At 48.6% G+C, this 20,341-nt stretch overlaps 1 long non-coding RNA gene and 1 pseudogene across 2 annotated transcripts in view; one reads left to right on the top strand and one right to left on the bottom strand.

Moving 5' to 3' along the window:
* The first annotated feature begins 410 nt into the window (after positions 1–410).
* On the top strand, positions 411–1,087 carry LOC121488297 (annotated as a pseudogene).
* Positions 1,088–14,038: 12,951 nt separating this feature from the next.
* Positions 14,039–20,341, bottom strand: part of LOC121486180 — a 28,824-nt gene continuing 22,521 nt past the window's right edge. For both annotated transcript variants that reach the window (XR_005986562.1, XR_005986563.1), the window contains 3 exons: positions 19,613–19,663; positions 19,138–19,240; positions 14,039–14,096 (listed from right to left, as the gene is read on the bottom strand). This is a non-coding gene — a long non-coding RNA (uncharacterized LOC121486180). The remainder of the gene's footprint in view (positions 14,097–19,137; positions 19,241–19,612; positions 19,664–20,341) is intronic.

Below are 20,341 nucleotides of genomic sequence, written 5' to 3'. Positions count from 1 at the left end.
AACAGAACCCTAATCTAGCCAAGCTGACATCTGCAATTTTTTAAAACTGTTAGATCCTAGAAAGGTGCTCAAAGTCTCACAGCAAGCCAGGAGCAAAACCTGGGCCTGTGCCTGGTCTTTGGAGCTCTGAGCCCAGTGACCTGCCCTTGCCTTCTTTGTGCTGTGACCTTCAGAAGGCACATGAGCTTTAGCTATCAGCAGCAGGAGGCACCAGGAAGTACTTGATACATGAATGAATGAATGAATGAATGAATGAATGAATGCTGGTTCCTCCTAGTGGGAACAGAGGGTAAAATTTGACTCCTTTGGAGGACCCACCCGTACAGACAGGGCTTAATCCATGTAAAACTATCCCTCCTGGTACGGGACCAGCGCAGGCCTCAGGCAATTTGAACAGTTTAACTGCAAACATGGATATCAGACCAAATCATAGAATTTACATTAACAATATGAATGACAAAATTTAAAAAGAAGAATTGAAGAGATCCTTATACGCCCTGTTTTTTCAGTTTGGCCATGTGGTAGATATTGTAGCTTTAAAGACCATGAAGATGAGGGGGCAAGGCTTTGTTATTTTTAAGGAACTGGGTTCATCCACAAATGCCTTGAGACAGTTACAAGGATTTCCATTTTATGGTAAACCAATGCGAATCCAGTAAGCAAAAACAGATTCGGATATAATATCTAAAATGCGTGGCACTTTGCTGACAAGGAAAAGAAGAAGGAAAAGAAAAAAGCAAAAACTGTGGAACAGACTGAGACCACTGCAAACAAAAAGCCTGGTCAGGGGACACCAAATGTAGCAAATACTCAAGGAAATTCAACACCAAATCCTCAGGTCCCTGAGTACCCTCCAAACTATATTTTATTCCTCAACAATTTACCAGAAGAGACTAATGAGATGATGTTGTCTATGCTGTTTAATCAGTTTTGGGGCTTCAAAGAAGTACGTTTAGTACCCGGAAGGCATGACATTGCTTCTGTTGAATTTGAAAATGATGGACAGGCCGGAGCTGCCAGGGATGCTTTACAGGGATTTAAAATCACACCGTCCCATGCCATGAAGATCACATATGCCAAAAAATAACATATGGCATAGTTGTCTTTAAAGGACTTGGTGTTATTTAAAGTGTTTGTTTCGATAACATGTGGTCAGGCCATTTTAAATTTGGGATGTGGGGGAGTGAAAGAGAAATTTTTGTGAATTTAAAAAAATAACTTAGTTTTTGTTTAGCCTTATTGAACCATGAAATATGAAGGCCTCAATTTTGTACAATAAACGTCTATTTGTATTCTAAAAAAAAACAATCCCTCCTTCCCTTGGAATTAATTCACCTGGGGTTCCCTTCCTTTCCTCAGAGAGTTGTGTGCCACCTAGAGGCAGCCGGGAGCCCAGCACCCTCATCCCTCGGGGAGAACAAGGGGACCAAGTGGTGACAACCACACACTGGACGACAGTCCAGCCCAGTGCAGAATCTCCGATGGGGTCTGAAGATTCTCTGCTAGGAATGTGTCAGTGTCCCAACAGTGATGGTTATATTATGGTTGGTAGGAGCTTGTCCATGTTTGTTGGAAATACACACAAAAGGGCAAAAAAAGAAAGAAATCAAAACGTGAGACGGGACATCGTATCAGCAACTTCTTCTCAACTGGTTCAGGGGGAAAATGACTATGTACTATGGTACTTGTGACTTTTCTGTAAATCTGACAGTGTTTCAATATTTAAGATATATGTAGTGTTAAATCCAATTAATTTATTACGGGAGAATGATGCAGAGAGGACACCTCCTCCCTGAGATCGCTATGGCGGTGAACTGGAAATCTGTGGTGGTGACACTTTCCACCTACTGACCTCAGACTGGGGGCTTACGTGCATCGCCCCATTTGCTCCTCTCATGCTCTGTCTCTGGATACGTATCATCACCCCCATTTTTTCAGATGCAGGAACTGAGATTCAGAGGGTTGAAGTGACTTGGCCAAGGTGGCTGAACTGGCGGCCCTTGTACCCACCCCCCCCGGCCCCCCCCTGCCCGGTGCAGCCTCCCCTGAAGTGGGCCCCTACCTCCTCCCCTGCAGCGCTGCTTAGCAGCTAAGCCCTGCCCTTCCTCCTTCCTCATCTCCCGGGAAGGGTCAGCCTTCCTGCTCAGCAAGCCCTGGCTGTGCTGCCATCTCCCCAGAAGCCTTCTCTGATCCCCCAACTGGTTACAATCATCCATTTTCAGAGATCAGTTCTTCCCACAGTCAGTCGTTCTCTCACTGAAGAGCTGTTTGTTCGGAGCCTCCCCCGTGGCAGGCAGCATCACGCCAGGGGCTGGGCGCTCGCTGAGCAATAGAACGGACGCTGCCCCCACCCCTGTGGAAATGGGCACTACACTCGCCAGCAAATACACGTATACTCCCAGGTCTGATGGGGGCCAGCGGGGTGGTCAGGGAGGCCTTGGGGGGGCGTCAGGGGCACGAGGGGCCTAGGGAAAGCATCCAAGACAGGAGCGTGGCAGGCCTCCTTGAGGGGCTGCGGGAAAAGCAGGACTTGGAGATGAGGGTGCGGGAGCAGAGGTCCTAGTGGTGGGGTTAGGGGGGAGGTCCCCATTGTAAGGACCTGATTTTTTTTTTTTTTTTAGATTTTATTTATTTATTCATGAGAGACACACACATACAGAGGCGGAGACACAGGCAGAGGGAGGAGCAGGTTCCATGCAGGAAGCCTGACGCGGGACCCGATCCCGGGACTCCAGGATCACGTCCAGGGCTGAAGGCGGGCACTATACTGCTGAGCCACCCGGGCTGCCCAAACCTGATCTTTTTTCAGCTGCAAGGGAAGCCACTTGTGGCTGGTGAGCAAGGGAGAGCTGATGAGATTTGTATTTTGAGAAGATCACCCTGGTGCTGCTGTGAAAGATCACAGGGGACCAGAGTAGAAGCAGATGGGTCCTTATCTCACCCTCCCTGTTTTCTGGTTGGGTCCAGGTCTTATCTTGCTTTCTAGAGAGCTCCTTGAGGCCAGGCAGGGTGTCTGTCCGGGGGTGGGGGGGTCACTGAGCCCAGGCTGTCCGGTTCCCCCAGGTTGGCTTCATGTCTCAGCCTCTGCTCTGTCCCTGGGTACAGTCTGGGACTCACTCTGCTCTTGGCTCCGGGGGCTTGGTGGCCCCAGAATGGGTGGAATGTTTGACAGAGGAGCGCGCGCGTTCTCCAAACAGACCTTGATTCATGTTTCCAGGAGGAACTTGCAAACAGACTCTGCCGGCTGCATCCATCAGAGGAGAGATGGGCTCTGTAAACAAAGGCCTACGGGCTGTCTCTGTCTTCCTGCAGACACCCCTCCCCGTGGGTCACAGGCAGTGCCCTGCCCCACCCTGGCTGCTGGGGCCATGCTCTGTGCCAAGCTCCTCTCCAGAACCTCAACCACACAGGCCCCTCACTGCCTCTATTTTGCAGGTGAGAAAACAGTCTCAAAGATGTCAAGTCAGCCGCCCAAGGTCACAGAGTCAACCCAGCTACTGCAAGCACTATTCTGGGTCCTCCTCCTATACTTGACGGCTAATACAAATAACAGTAACCTACATTTACTTGTGAGTACTCATTATGGGCCCAGCACTGTGCTAAGTACTTAAGTACTTAGTGTGTAGGTTAACTTAATCCTCATAACAATCCTGTGACATAAGGGCTCCTATTCTCCCATTTTTCAAATGGGGAAGCCAAGGCAAAGAGAGGGAGAGCAAGTGATTTTCCAAGGTTCTGCTGAGGATAAGTGGGGAAAGTGGGACTTGAACCCAAGCAGGGTGGGCACAGAGCCCATGGTTCACTCTCCCTACTGCTCACCTGCCTCCTAGGAGCTGGGAGCAGGCCCTCACTTTTGTGTGTTTGCAAAGTACAGAAATGAAGTCCAAAGGAAGGAGTGACTGTGTCTCAGCCACCTGGTTTGCATGGCAAAGTTGGGCCAGGAGTCTGGTATCTGTGGGCTTTCCTTTGCAGAGGCCGAGAGATAGAAGGTAGGGGGCCTCGTTCAACTCCCAGCAGAGCCTCTGCCTTGTTGTGTGACCTGCAGCCAGTTACACCCCGATCTGAGCCTTGATTTCCCCAACTGTCCAATGGGAATCACAGTTCCAGCCCCTACCTACATTATAAGGCCTGCTGCAAAACCAAGTGAGTGAAGGGGCAGTGGGAAGGGATGAGTTTCCTGGCCCTGATTCCTGTCCTGTGAATGGAATGTCCCAGCACCATCATTCTGGAGTTGAAAGCCCCAGGGGTGGGACTGGGCTGGGCCTCCTCCATTGTGAGACCCCCCACCTTGGGCTCCAGCCCAAATTGCCAGACGCAGGTCTGAGAGGAGGGCCCCCTCCAGGCAGGGGTGACCAGGAGCCAGCCGGGCCGGCCATTTGTCCACAGATGGGTGTGCAGATAACAGGCGTCTGGAGATAAGGCAGGGCCTGCTCCAAGCCTAGCAGAGAGCCAGGCCAACTTGGTGGGGAGGTGGGGAGGAGAGATGGGGAACTCAGGGCAGCTGGGGAAGACATGGCTGGATCCCAGCCCGAGGCCTGGGCAGAACCTTTCTGCCACCCTGTAGCACAAGGGTAGTGGCTTCCCCTCTTCTGGACCTGCCCCCACTGCCACCAAAACAAAACAGAATAAAGCAAGCAAACAAACAACCAATCAACATATACTTTTATCAGAAGTGCTGCTTAGGCTGGAGAGCCCTGGGTAGCCCTGGGTCCAGCTGAGCCCTAACTGACAACCCAGTTCTAATGGGCTCTTAACTAAATGTCATTGCTGATATTACTAATGGAACAAAGCAAACTGTATTTCGAACCCATTTCAATGGAAAAATATGCACATTTATGTTTGTGTATTCAGAGACATTGTGGGGAAAATATCCTGGCAAATATCAACAGCATTATTACCCAGAGCAGGGTTTTTCAACCTCGCATGGCTGACATTATAAGCTGGATAAGTCTTTGCTATGGGGACTGTCCTGTGCAGCACAGGACACAGAGCAGCATCCTGGCCTCTATTCATTAGTTGCCAGGAATAGTGCCACCTCCCCCACCCAAGCTGTGACAACATCTCGAACGTCCCTGGGGGCACCGCTCCCTCCCATTTGAAAACTACTGATCCAGAGGACATGAGCAGGAGGGATTTTTGCTTGCTAAGCCCTAACCTGAAAATGTTGCCATGTGCAAGCACGACACAAAGAGATGAGCAGAAGCACCAATAAGACGAATAACTAAAGAAAAGTTGCAGGATGGACAGACGGACAGACAGATGGATGGATAAATGAGCACTGACTGAAGGAGCCAGAGGAAACCAGAGCCGGGGTGCAGCACTGGAGACCATCCAGTTAACGCCTGCATTTTACAGAGATGAGAGGGAGCCCACAGAAGGAAGGGGCTCGTCTAAATTCGCAGAAGGGGCTGGCACCGTGTGAGAGGAAAGGCTGGCTGTGTCGGCCCCCAGTCCAGCGCCCTGAACTCCACAATGTGAAAAAGCAAAAGTGAGAACAGTGGGCTGAGAAAACATTTCTGCTCTTGCAGCTGGAGGCAGGTGACCCCACAGGTGACCTAGCCCCATGGGCCCTCATGGGCCCCATGTGTGCACACACATGGCCGTGTGTGCCAAGGGCCAGATGAGGGAGGAAGGGCTGGCCCATGTCCTGCGTGGCAGCAGCATGGACGGGAAGGCTGCCAGAGACAGATCTAGGTCGCCCACATCCCAAGCCCAAGGAGATAGCAGGGAGCCTGCTGCTGAGGGTTGGATGACCCAAGAGGTGAGCTGTGGCTCTGCCACAGATGGCCGCAGCAAGGGGGAGGTTCTCCTTTATAAAACACTCACTAGGTGCCCAAGGTCCCAGAGGGTGTTCCCAGAGGGGGAGACAGGATTCAAACCTGGTGCCCCTGGGTCTAAAGCCTGTGTCCCTAAGCTTGCTGCTTTACTCCCAAGGAGCCCTGTGCAGCAAGCAGATGCAGGAGCAGATGCCATCACAACAGCCATGAGGTGCCAGGAGCCTGTGTGTCTGCCGTAGACACCAATGGCAACGTGCAGGAATCACCACAGTGGAGCATGACTCAGCCTTAGAAAGGAAGGAACAACAACTTCTTCTTCTTCTTCTTCTTCTTCTTCTTCTTCTTCTTCTTTCTTCTTTCTTCTTCTTTTTTTTTTTTTTTTGAGATTTTATTTATTTATTCATGAGAGACACACAGAGAGAGGCAGAGACATAGGAGAGGGAGAAGCAGACTCCCTGTGGGGAGCCTGATGTGGGACTCGATTCCAGGGCCCCAGGATCACACCCTGAGCCGAAGGCAGACACTCAACCACTGAGCCACCCAGGTGCCCCAAAAGGAAGGAACTTCTAACACAGGCTGTAACATGGATGAACCTTGAGAACATTATGCTCTTTAAAATAAGCCAGTGACAGAAGGACAAATGCTGTATGATTCCACTGCTATGAGATTCCTAGAGAAGGCAAATTCGTAGACTCAGAAGAAGAATGGTGGTTGCCAGGGGGTTGAGGGAAGAGGGAACCCACACAGAGTTTCAGTTTGGCAAGATGAAAAGAGTTTGGAATACCAGTTTCACAACAACATGATGTATCTAGTGCTCCTGAATTGTACATTTAAAAATAGTTAAGATGCGGGCACCCAGCTGGCTCAGTCAGTTAAGCGTCTGACATTTGATCTCAGGGTCATGAGTTCAAGCCCCACATTGGCTCTGTGCTGGACATGGAGCTTACTTTAAGAAAAAGAAAAAAGGGCTGGGTGCCTGGGTGGCACCATTGGTTGAGTGTCTAACTCTTGGTTTCGGCTCAGGTCGTGATCTCAGGGTCCTGGGATAGGGGCCCTCTGGACTCGCTGCTCAGTGGGGAGTTTGCTTGTCTCCTTCTCCCTCTGCCCCTCCTCCTGCACTCTCTCTCAAATAAATAAAGAAATCTTAAAAAAAAAAAAAGATGGTAAATCTCATGTCATTTGTATTTTACCACAATTAAAAAAAAAAATGAGGCGGAATATAGGTGAGATAGTCAGTGTTCCCTCAGAGAAACAAAACCACTGCGATTTCTGGGAAAAGGGCTTTGTTCTGGGAATCACATCCTGACACAACTGGGGGTTGGGAATTCAGGAGGGGCACTGGTGGATCTGAGGAGCCAGCCAGGGCTGGCTGGCTCTATGTGGCTGGAAGGGTTTTGGGAAGCTGTGCTTGGTGGCTGTACCTCTACAATGCACCTTCACTGTCCAGGGCCCTGCTGCTCTGCAGGGCCACTACTTGTCATTCAGCCTTGGGAGAGAAATGCTCACTGTGTCATTTCCGCCTTCCAGATCTCCACAAATTCTTCTTTTTGCCAACTCTAACCGGAGCCCCTTACAGGGAGGGATGTTTAGGGAAGCATAGCTCCCAGCTTAACCAAGACGGCCAAGAACAAATCATTTCATGGGGTGATGGCAGAATGATCTCCTAAATACAAGGTTATTCTGGAAAAGATGGAGGAAAATGTGGACAATATACACATTATTACTTTTTAAATTGTGGTAAAATACATATGAAGTTTATCACTTTATAATTTTTAAGTGTACGACTCAGTGGCATGAAGGGCATTCACATGGCTGGGAAACCATTGTACTGTCCTGTAGAACCTTCTCATCATCCCAAACTGAAACTCTCTTACATCCTTTTTTAAGGAAGCATGCACACACTTGTACCTGAGTCTACTCAGAGTATCTATGGAAAGATACTAAAGAGACCAAGAAACCAGGGCACCTGGGTGGCTCAGTTGGTTGAGTGTCTGCCTTCAGCTCAGGTCCTGACCCCAGCGTCTTGGGATTGAGCATTGGGCTCCCTGCTCAGCACGGAACCTGTTTCTCCCTCACCCTCTGCCTGCCGCTCCCTCTGTTTGTGTTCTCTGTCAAAGAAATAAATAAAATCTTAAAAAAAGAAACCAAGAGACCAGCAGGGAGGAGTGGAAGGGAGGTTTACTGGTGGAGACTTACTTTTCACTTTGTTGTACTGTTTGAACATGTATTTTTATTCTTCTGTCTGTGAAGCTGTCTTAAAATCCCTTAATTCTGATTGAGTTCAGAAGGAAGGTATCCTCCCCCTTTCCCAAGGGGTCGGAGCCCTGTGGCTGTCCCCTGTCCCTAGGAACACTCAACTTCTGGCACAGTTTGGTGTGGAATAAGGATGGCTGTGCTGTGTAACTCCCCATGTGGCCTCAGGCCAGCCCCTGCACTCAGCGCTCAGCGTCCCCTTCTCTACAAGGAAGGGCTTGGCATTGATGGCACCCAAGAGCCCATAATGCTCGGGGATGTGTTGATTCGAATCAAAGTTTCAGAACTCCCCCTGGAGGCTGGGTCTTTGCAGTGGCAGAAGAAGCAGAGATGTGAGAGATAGAAGGATCTGGAAAGACAGCAATGGGGACCTGATTCAAAATGAGAGTTCCTTCTGCCCAGAAACAGCCAGGAGCTGGCCCCAAACACAGCTTTAGTAACGGAACAACAGCTTCCATTAAGTAATCAGGGGACACTGCAGCTTCCTTGTTATCCTCGTCTTGTCTCTTATAAATTCGAATAGGTTCATAACCATTTAAATAATAGTTATGGTCACTTTGTACTGTGACATAAAATCACGTAGTTTACCATATTTTGGGAAATGCCGTCAAACATGATCATTGTACAATGGATGCGTCTGTCCTCCTGTGTCCCCTGGGGACTCGGGTGACACACCCCTGGACTTCGAGATGGTGGACAGGGTGTGATTAAAGCCTTCTGATTTTGAGCAGATTTTCATTTGGACCTTAGCTCTCCTAGCACACGGTAGATGTGATACAAATGGTAACCACTACTATTATGTATAGTGAAATGAAATTATTGCATATTGTAAAACATAAAATAAAACATGAACTCATTTCTCGTGTTTAAAAAATAAGATGCCTATCACATGTACTTCATTAGGCATAGAATACCTCCAGAAAGAGCAGCAGAGCATTGACAGTTGTGGCTGCCTGTAGGGAAGGGAATGAAGAGCCTGGGGACTGGGGGCTGGGAAGTAGGGAGTTTGCTGTACATTCTGTACTTTAAAAAATGCCATGACATTTAAACTTTACAAACGTACAGCTTTTAAAAATAATTAATAGGCTGATTCTAGGCCTGGAGCAGGAAATGTGCAAGATGAGTCCGGAACGTCTTATAATCAATATTAAAGAGCAAGGGAGCTCTCAGAGTCTACTGGGGTCATGCGAAACTGAAGAGGCTCTCACTGGCTAAAGATGGGAGGAGAACAAGGAGTATTAATATAGTAAATAACTGCAATGAATCTAGAGTTCATAAAGAAACATCCATCTGCACATACCTCATTCATCTCTTGTGGAGGATGCTGGGTATGGCCTATCACAAAAATAGACCCAATTCTTCACCCTTCCCTGAAAACTTGGGGGAATTTTGCAGCTCCTCCTACTGGAAGGCAGAGTCTATTACCCCCTCTCCCTTCTCCTTACCCCTCCCTCCCTTGAATCTAGGAGTGGCCACAGGATTTGCTTTAGCCAGTGGATGCTGGTGAACGGACCAAACAGTAGGTTGAAACGTGCTTGCATGGATGGGCTTGCTCCTGAGCTCCTGCCCTCGGAGGAAGAACACGTCCCAGCCTGACTCTCTGGCCCCACAAGAACGAAAGACACATAGAACAGATCTGAGCCCAGAAGCAGCCTGGGGCCAAGTTCCACCTAAACCCAGCTGCCCCACAGACATTCCAGAAACAACCACAAACTTGCCTTTTACACCATTGTGTGTAGATGTTTTGTTACTCAGCATTATTGTGGTGATAGTTGGCTGACACAGATGTTATAATGGTAATACAGTTTGCTTTAAAAAAAAAAAGCCCTACATTTCAGAGATATATACTAAAATATTTACAAATGAAAAAAATTAAATCATTTTAAGAGAAAAATTGTACTTTGTTGTCAGACCATGTGTCAACCATGTGTTCTATGTTGAGTCCCGTACCCTGAGGCACTTTTCCTCCATGGTGATTCTAGAGGTTTGGAGTCCTGTAGTGTTATAATTGACGGATCCTCTGGACTATGCTGTCTATGTCCTTAGTTGGGGAGTCTGTGGATCATAGGGAAGAAGTAACTTGCCAAAGGTCACTATGAGCTGAGACCCCACCCAAGACCCCTTCCTTTTTCTGTTCCTCCATACTGGTATGAGCAAGAGGCCACAGTTGGGTCTGGACATCAGCATGCCTTCCTGGGCCCCATCTCTGACCCAGCCTAGAAAGATCCAGAATTGCCAAGGTGTACAAAGAAATCTCTTCCAATCTTCATCCTCTGGCTATGCAAAAATCCCATAAAAGGCCATCCAGATCCCCAAGGGTCTGGTACAGACCCAGGACACACCTAGTGCCTCAGCCATCACATAACACCCGTTCCTCCCACCTCGAGGCTTTTGGTCCACTCAGGCTCACTTCAGTCCTTTGGTGTCATTCCAATTCCATATGATTGCAGGACCCAAATGATTCCCTTGGTTTTTTTGTTTTGCTTTTTGGGTTTTTAAAAAATTTATTTATTCATTTCAGAGAGAGAGAGAGAGAGAGAGAGAACACAAGCAGGGGTAGAGGCAGAAGGAGAGGGAGAAGCAGACTCTCCACTGAGCCAGGAGCCCCACGTGGGGCTTGATCCCAGGACTTGGAGATCATGACCTGAGCCAAAGGCAGACACACAACCTTCCGAGCCACCCAGGGACCCAAATTACCTTGGTTTTATAGATAAAGATACTGAGGCCCCAGGGAGCCCTTCAAAGTCTCCTGGGGCATCAGAGGCCATCTACAACCCACCTACCCAGGCGAGGCTAGGTCTAGCCTACATATATAGCAGGCTTTCAAGATGTCCCCAAGTTCAGCTGCCAGACTTTCCAGTCCTCACTGCCTGCCCAGAAAACCTCCTTCCCCACAAGGGCCCAGGACAGCTGGGCTGGAGCAAGTGCTTCATGTTCTATGGCTGCTGGGCAATTGGGATTCACTGACCATGGTCTTCTCTGCCCTAACATCTGCATAGCCAACTTGTTCATGTCCTACAGGTCTGTACCCAAAAGTTGTATTATTAATTATTTAATGAATTATCATGCTAAGTGAAAGAAGCCAGTCACATACTGCACGATCCCACTTATGTGAAATGTCTAGAAGAGCCAAGTCCACAGAGACAGAAAGTGGATCAGTGGTTGCCAGGGACTGGAGGTAAAGAGGAATAGGGGGAGGGGCTGGGGTGAGGTTTTGTTTTGGTATGATGAAAATGTGCTGGGGGATACCTGTGTGGTTCAATCAGTTAAGAGTCTGCCTTCAATTCAGCTCAGGTCCTGATCCTACAGTCTTGGGATCAAGTCCCATATCAAGCTCCCTGCTCAGCGGGGCTCTACTTCTCCCTCTGCCTGCTGCTTCCCTTGCTTGTGCTCTCTCACTTTTTCTGACAAATAAATAAATAAAATCTCAAAAAAAGTGCTGGAATTACATTGCAATGATAGTTACTCTGTGAATATACTAAAAGCCACTGAATCGCATACTTTAAAGGGTGAATTGTATGATATGCAAATTATCTCTCTATAATGCTATTTTTTAAAGAGTGAAATAGGAAAAGAAAAATGGCCTCATGAAGGAGGCCCTCCCTGACTATCCTATAGGAAACTGCAATCCCTCTCTGCCCCTCACACTTAGCCTCACTCTGCTTAATTGTTGTCTGAAACACTTCTCACCAGGAGCCATGTGACCTGTGTGTTTGTTTATCGCCCCTCTCTTCCAGCAGAATATAAGCAGGAACCTCTTCTGTCTTGCAAACCACCACACCTGCAACACCCAGCATGCTGGATGATGTGTGGTAAGCATCAGGACATGGTTGTTGAATTCCCAGTCATTTATAAGGCTCCCCTCCAGTTGTCCCCATAGTCAACTGGGGATCCTGAGAAATGATGTCTCTTAAGCATCTCCAAGCCAAAATTTTAGAGGGCCTCTCCTTTGGTAATCCATCTGCCTTGCTCCCCTCTCACTCTGGCCCACCAGCTCCTAGACCCCCATGGAGCCTAGTCCCATGACTGAAGGCTGCCCCCTCCATGACATTTTCTTTTTTCCCTGCTGGCTGTGTCGTTCAAGGTGACAGCGTCCCACCTAACCTGTCTCCTTCCTGCCTCTTCCACACCTGGCATGCTCCTCTCTGCACAGCACAGTGACCTTTTTGCAAATGCAGCTCTGGGCTGATCTGTACCGCCTCTGCTTTAAACTCATCAGGGACTCCCCACCGCATCAGGATAAAGGCTAAAGGCTTTCCCTGAACTGCCTCCCGCCATGCTCCCCTTGCAGGCTCGCCCTCCTCTATGGAGTTCCAGCCTCACAATGCCTTCTAGGTCTTTGAACTCAAAGCCCTCTCTCTTGCTGCTAGTCCTTGTACTGTCTGTTCCCTCTGCATGGAACACTTGTCTGGTCCTCTGTTTGACTTCAGGACTTAGCTTAAATGTTGCTTCCTCCAGAAACTTCCCCAGATCCTGGAGGTCCTGTGCATCGTGTTTCTCTTTTTATACTGTTTCATCTGCATATTTGTCTGTCTTCCTACTAGGCTGAACTCTCCTATGACTGGGGGGGGGGGGGGCGGGATGTCTTGCCCTGCTCAGGGCCCAGCCAGGGTCCAGTGTGCATTAGGTGATCATTCAACACTCCAATCAACAAAGGGGCAAATGAGTCAACACACCCCTTCCTCTAGGCCTTTACTTCTGCCTCTCTTCCTGCCTGCACTACCTCCTTCCTCCTTTCCCTCCTTTCCAGTCAGGTACAGTTCAAGTCCCATCTCCTCAGAGAAACCTTCCCTGATGCCTATAGCAGAAATGCAACTCCTGTCCTCCTGTGTCCCCTGGGGACTCGGGTGACACACCCCTGAAAACTGGGCTCGGGCATGTTCTGTCTCCCGCTTCACTGCCAGCAACATGAGGGAAGCCCTGTGGCTGTGCCTGGCCCCAGAGACTCGGGCCTCAGGGAGGATGCAGAGAAGGTGCTGAGTGCAGATAGAGCTGGGGAGACATAGCTGAGGATGCTTGAGCAAGTGCATGTGTCACTCAAGAGTTCATGTGTCAAAGAGTCAGAAGGACTCACAGCTAGAACGGGTCATCCAGCCATATGCTACACCTGAACCCCCAGGGAAGGAATTTTATTGATGACTCACTATGGAGCACTTACTATCTGCCAGGCTTTGGCTGAACTCTTTTTTTTTTTTTTAAGACTTATTTATTTATCCATGAGAGACACAGAGAGAGAGGCAGAGACTCTCATAGGCAGAGGGAGAAGCAGGCTCCATGCAGGGAGCCCAATGTGGGACTCAATCCAGGATCTTGGGATCACGACCTGAGCCAAACCTAGGCACCCAACCGCGGAGCCACCCAGGCATCCCTCTGGCTGAACTCTTTAGCACAGCATCTCACATAATCATCACAACTGCCTTGCGCGTTAGGCACTACTGTTGCCATCATTTTATTTTACATATGGAGGAAGTGAGGCTCCGAGAAGTGTGGTAACTTCCTCTGGGTCACACAGTAAGCAAGTACCAAGGTAGAGATTCTTAATTTCCCTTCATGACTAAGGCATGCCACCTCTAGAGCATCACCCAGAGATAAACATCCAGCCTCCACTTGCTTCCTACTGTTGTGAGAGAGCTCACCACATACCAGGACATTCTTTCATTTACTCATTAAGTTAATAAATATCTATTGAGCACTACTACGTGCAGACACTCACTGTGTTTGCCATTGGGTTGAGGGAGGTGCAAGATATCTGTTGTCATGGAACTTATATTCTAGAAAGCAGGCATAGACAGAGGCCAATGAAAAGTAAAAATCTGAAGGGGCACATGCACCCCAATGTTTATAGCAGCAATGTCCACAATAGCCAAACTATGGAAAGAGCCCAGATGTCCATCAACAGACGAGTAGATAAAGAAACTGTGGTGTAGGGCAGCCCCAGTGGCGCAGCGGTTTGGCCCCGCCTGCAGCCCGGGGTGTGATCCTGGAGACCCAGGATCGAGTCCCACGTCGGGCTCCCTGCATGGAGCCTGCTTCTCCCTCTGCCTGTCTCTCTCTCTCTCTGTGTCTCTGTGAATAAATAAATAAAATCTTTAAAAAAAAGAAAAAGAAAAAGAAACTGTGGTGTATATATACAATGGAATACTACTCAGCCATCAAAAAAGGAAATCTTGCCATTTGCAATGACATGGATAGAACTAGAGGATATTAGGCTAAGTGAAATAAGTCAATGAGAGAAAGACAATTATCATATGATCTCACTCATACATGGAATTTAAGAAACAAAACAGAGGATCATAGGGGAAAGGAGGGAAAAATAATATGAAATCAGAGAGGGAGACAAACCAGAACAAACTCTTTTTTTGAAAAATATTTTATTTATTTATTTATTCATGAGAGACAGAGAAAGAGGCAGAGACGTAGGCAGAGGGAGAAGCAGGCTCCCTACTGGGAGCCTGATGTAGAACTCAATCCCAGGGGATCACACCCTGTACCAAAGGCAGATGCTCAACCACTGAGCCACCCTGGTACCCCCCAAAACTCTTAATTATAGAAAACAAACTGAGAGTCACTGGAGGGGGAGGGTGGGGGATGGGATAACTGGGTGATGGGTATTAAGGAGGGCACGTGATGTGATGAGCACTGGGTGTTATATATGACCAATGAATCACTAAATTTTACTTCTGAAACTAATAATGCACTATATGGTTATTACTTGGATTTAAATAAAATTTAAAAATTTTTTTAAAAATATTTTATTTATTTATTTATGATAGAGAGGCAGAGACACAGGCAGAGGGAGAAGCAGGCTCCATGCTGGGAGCCTGACACAGGACTCGATCCCGGGACCCCAGGATTGCGCCCTGGGCCAAAGGCAGGCGCTAAACTGCTGAGCCACCCAGGGATCCCCTTAAAAAACAGTTTAATGGCAGTGGTAAATTCTAGGCAGAGTTAAAATAGACCAGGCAGCCCGGGTGGCTCAGCGGTTTAGCGCTGCCTTCAGCCCAGGGAGTGATCCTGGAGACCCAGTATCGAGTCCCATGTCGAGCTCCCTGCATGGAGCCTGTTTCTCCCTCTGCCTGTGTCTCTGTCTCTCTGTCTCTCTCTCTCTCTGTGTGTCTCTCATGAATGAATGAATAAATACAATCTTTAAGAAAAAAAAAGAATTAAAATAGACCAATGAAACAGAAGGACAGGGTAGCACGTTTAGATGGAGTGGACTGGGAAGGCCTCATTGAAGAGATCATATTTTAGCTGAAACGTAAATGACAAGAGAAAGCTAGACTGGAGCTGAGGAAAAGCATTCCAGGCAGAGAGAACAGCAAGTGCAAAGGCCCTGAGGCAGGGATGAGCGGCATGTGTTTGATGCACAGAGGTGCAGCCTCTGCCTGCAGGGCCGGCTGGGTAGTGTTGGGGAGACGGCTCCCCAAGTTGGAATTCGGGCTGGGAAATGGTTTCCTTGTGGAAAGAGCACTTTTTAGGGACTCAGAGGACAAAATTTGAGTCTGTGTGACCTTGGATGGGTACCTCTCCCTCTCTGGGCCTCTGTTTCCCTATCCACAGTCTGAAGTAGTTGGTATTTGCTAAGAGCTTCCCAGGCCTGAGATGCAAGCCCATGCCATCCCTTCAAGGTCCTGGACCCGCACAGGATTCCGGGAGGCAGGCCACAGGACTGGGGAAGCCACAGTTGCCCCCCACCTGCAATGCCTCTGCTCCTAGGAATGGAAGCAGAGATGCAGGAAGGGCTTCAGCCCTTATGTTAGCAATGGTCCCATTTCCTGCAGGCCCTGTTCCTGAGGAACATTCCCCCAGGGTTGTCAGTCCTGTCCCACTTTCCTTAACAACCTTGAACTGAAACAAAACTGGTGGGAGATTTTGCCTCTACCCCATGAGTAACTTCAGGCAGGCCCTTCACCCTCTGGGCCTCAGTGTTCCCAGCTCTGACCTTCCTGATGCCCAAGCTACAGTGGGCCTAAAGGCTGCCACAGGGTTGCCATGGTGGCAGGCTACAGGCTCCTGCTCCCGGCATCTGCGGGGGTTGCAGTAGCCACCATGCAGGTGAATGGTGCCTCGGTGGGGCCCCTTATTGCGAGAGTCCGCAAAGGAGACCTGGGGAGGGAATGTGCTTTATGTGCTTTACCCACAGGAGCAGGCTGGGTTGGGTTGTGAGTCTGGTTAACGCCTCTGTGCTTTAGGCCTGTTGCCTGTTGACAGGATTTTTTGTTTAATTGGAGGCATAAGAAAACAATAACATCTGTTGGCATGAAGAAAGCTGCAGGAGCCCCGTGAGGAGAGCTCCAAAGGAGGTGTGTGTGTGGAGGGGGAAAGGAGATCTCAAGTCTGAGCTCTGCCACAAGAGCTGGGTGACCCTGGGCAAGTCACTATGGCCTCAGTTTTGCCATCTGGAAACGAGAGGTTGGACTATAGCTGGCCCAAAAAGCACCTGCATCAGGATTCCCCAGGGAGCCTATTTAATTCAGATTCCCAGTTCTGTCCAGCTCCACTGACCCGGAATCTCCTGGAGGAAGAAGCCCGTAAACGCACCACAACCCGAGTGTGACTTGGCAGGTCCTGCATCATGGAGTGAGAATTGGCACTGTGGTTCCCAAGTGTCAGCACAGGGTCTGGCACATGGGAATTGTTAGCTATTCTCATGAGCTGAAAGTCAAGGGGATTTTCACCAGAATGTTAATGGGTAATATATAATTCTAGTGATTTCAATTTTTTCTTTTTTACCATTGACTTTTTCCAGTGGACATGTATGGTGGTGTAACTGACAAATATAATTATGGGAGAAATTGAGATGACTCTACAATGTGGATGTAGTCTTTTTGGTAGGTGCACACGTAATTATATTTAAATTTTGTTCTTAACTATATGACTTTCAGGTATGACAGTAGTGCAGGCTTACTAAAATAAGTAAAACAACAGAACGCAAATGTGTGCATGTGACAGGTTGTTATCCAAACCCTCCCTGCCTCTACCCCCAAGGGCGAAGAGCCCACTGGGGATAATTCCACACTATTCCTCTTGCTCACACAGACTGACACCCTGGCATATGGTCCGTTTGGGATTTTTTGTTGTTGCTTTTACTAAAATCAAATCATCTCATACACCACCCTGCAATTTATTTTTCTCTCTTGAAATATATCACAGACATTTCTAGGACAGAAAACTAGTTCTATCTTATTTCTTTTAAGATTTGCTCAATAAATATTTAATTTTCTTTCTTGCCTCTACAAGGAGAAATAAATGAAAATAATAGCTACTTTTAAAACTTCAGGGTTCCAATTTTGAGCTTTGAGCTGGACCATTCCATACCCATCCCTCTTCAACACACATCGCCTCACACATATGCACATAGTGTGTGCACATACACAGATATGTACATGGGTGTACACACATCCCGTCTTTCCTCTCTCTGCATTGTTGGTGAACATGAAATCTCACCCTTTCAAGAGTAGGGAATGGGTCTTAGTCACCTGGGCTGGACTCACACTCTGAAGTCAGACCGTCCTTCTGAATTAGCATTGAAAACCAGTAACAGCCAAAACCAGAAGGAGCCCCAGATCCTACCCAATTCTCAGGCTCTGGAAATGGGTTCTGCTGGTTTGGGGGGAGAGCAACTTTTGCTTTTACCCAACCACCCGCCAAAACCTTCAACCCAGAGTTGCAAACTGAGGCCACATCTGCTACAGATGGGTTTAGTTTGGCCCAATCAGCACTGAAAATGTGTTTTAAGGGGTGCCTGGGTGGCTCAGTCAATTAAGTGTCTGCCTTCAGCTCATGTTATGATTGGGGTCCTGGGATCAAGTCCTACATAGGGCTCCTTGATCAGCAGAGTCTGCTTCTCCCTCTGCCCTCGCCCCACTTGTGCTGTCTCTTTCTGATAAAAATCTTTTTTAAAATGTGTTTTAAAAAATGTGTTTTAAGTTAAAACATTTTAAAATTGGGAAATTTCATATAATAGCCCAGATTCCTGCTTTTCCTGAAAATTCCAGGATTTGGCCACTCTGGGCTCAAATTCCCAAATGGCACGGCCAGCCGGCACTGAGCACTGCTGCCCCCTTAAGAGAGGGCACTGCCCTCCAGCACAGCCCCACCTGGTCTGCTCAGCTCAGCTGGTGTCTGCTGGCCCATAACACAGTGTAAGCCCTTGAAGGGATGTCTCACAGATGCACCTGCAGTAAGGACAGAGCGCCCAGAAGAACACTGGGATCCCAAGAAACCGTCCTTGCCAGGGGCCTCCTTTGGCCCTTCATTGGCTGAAATATGTCCCATCACCCCGTATGCCGGGAAGTGACAACACCACAATACTAACAGCTACTATTTATTGAGTGCTCACTACGTGCTGGGCAACCGAGCTTAACACTTCCCTTTCAGGACCCCCTTTGACCCAACAGTCCTGTCCACGCATTATGGTCTCCGCCAACCTGATGAAGAAACCTAGGCTCTGAGAGCTTAGGTAACTTGCCCAATTAACACCATTAGCAGGTGGTGGAGCTTGGATTGCAACCTAGCTCCAGAGCAGGAAGGAGTACTTAGCTGGTGAGCCGCCCTGCCAGGAGGAGCAATGTGATTGGCTCATTTGCATTCAAACCTAACTCAGAGGGAGTATCCCAGGGCTGTGGGCCACCTCAGCTTGCCCTCCCCTGTGGAGATAACAGAGTGGTGAAGAGCAGACCTCCAGTGTTAGACAGACCTGAGCTCAGAACCCAACTTTGGTAATACCATGTACTAGCTGTGGAACCTAAGGCAAGTGACTAAACTTTGAGTCTCAGCTTCCTTGTCTGTGACCTGGGAAGGATGTTAACAACTGGCGCTGAGGGTTATTGGAGAGCTGAGCTCGTGCATTTAAATGTTCTATGTATAGAGTTTTTCAGTGGCAGACATAAGAGAGTCTAGCTAAAAAGTGAACCAAAAAAAGGGATAGAAGGTCATGGAATACTCAGAATCCAAAGAAAAACTGAAGAACCAGGAAATGAGATAGCAGGAATAAAAGACAACCTTGCCAGGGAGTCACCACTGGAGCAGTAGGGTTCCAGCCTCTTTTCTCCCCGTCCTTTATTCAGAGTCCTGGGAGCCTTGCTGCCCTGGGTCCCGCTCCTACCTGGGTTATGTCAGGTTCCCTGGAAGCAGAGCTTGAGACCAGGATTCCTGCGTGACTTGTCTGCTGAGGTGGTGCTGGCAGAAAGAACTGGCAGGCAGCAGGACTGGTGAGGGAAGAAGCTGGTCAAAGATGGTGGTTTCAGGAGAAGTCTAGTCCCTGTTTGATCCCACTGGCAGGCTGGAGCATGGTTAGTAACATAGTCTGTCCACACTTGAGGCCCTGGGGTTGGGTTTACCCTCCAGGAGGCAGTCATTGACCGCAGGCCAACCCTAGGGGGAGAAGCACATCCTCTCAGGTAGCGCCAGGTAATTCACCTGGGGTAATTGTCCAGAGAATGAGGCAGCTAAGAGCCATTAGCATTCAGCATTTGCATCAGGGGGAGGGTTTGCTAGCCCAGGAAGGGAGTCTGGGCAGGGCACCCAGAGCATTATTGAATGTCCCAACAGCCCACACACAAGGAGGGAGAGGGGATTACCTGAAGAGAAATCAGGGCACTGTTTGCAGAAGAAGAACTGGATACAGAAAGCTAGGGAGGGAAAAAAAAAAGCAAATATTCACTACAAATGATCAGCCCTGAGCCTGCCTTGTGTATAGTAAGCATCAAATTAACAGTGGCTGTTATAAGTGTAACAGGATATTAACATGAAAGTGGCAGTGAGAGGCCCAATAAAATAGATGCCACATTCCAGAGTAAGGTATAAGACCATGGTAGACAAGACCATGTTCTCAATCCCTCATTGTGGGTAGTTTTCAAGGACTGGAAGTAGTTGAGGATAGTGGGGAGGGCAGTTTCTGCAGGGCTGGTGGTGCTCCCTGAGTCCTCCCTGGCCTCAAAAAAGAGTGATGGAGGATGCCTCCCCCGTCTAGCCCACATCAGAGGGGTGGTACTATGAGTAACTACTCATAGGGCTCAAAATATGTCTCCTTCATTTCAGTGGACACAACACCTGCCCTCTGACTGCCCTCTGGCCATCCCACCGAATGGGCCACCTTAGTGCTGGCCAACTGCTTTGACAGTGGAATGGAGGGGGGGTGGCTGTACTGGGAAGCTAGCTCTCAGAGTGGATGGGAGCAAGAGCTGTGCAGTTTGGTGGACTCACATGGGACCTCTAGAGAGAATGCCAGAAAGCTTATCTCAGGGTCTGTCCAAAGGGGGTTCCTGGAGGAGGGCAAGCTGAAAGGAGCTGGAGGGCCTGCTGGATGC

This window comes from Vulpes lagopus, chromosome 3, assembly GCF_018345385.1.
Source record: "Vulpes lagopus strain Blue_001 chromosome 3, ASM1834538v1, whole genome shotgun sequence".
NCBI lineage: Eukaryota > Metazoa > Chordata > Mammalia > Carnivora > Canidae > Vulpes > Vulpes lagopus.
The sequence above is the reverse complement of the archived record's forward strand: the minus strand, read 5'-3'. Positions and strand labels throughout refer to the sequence as shown.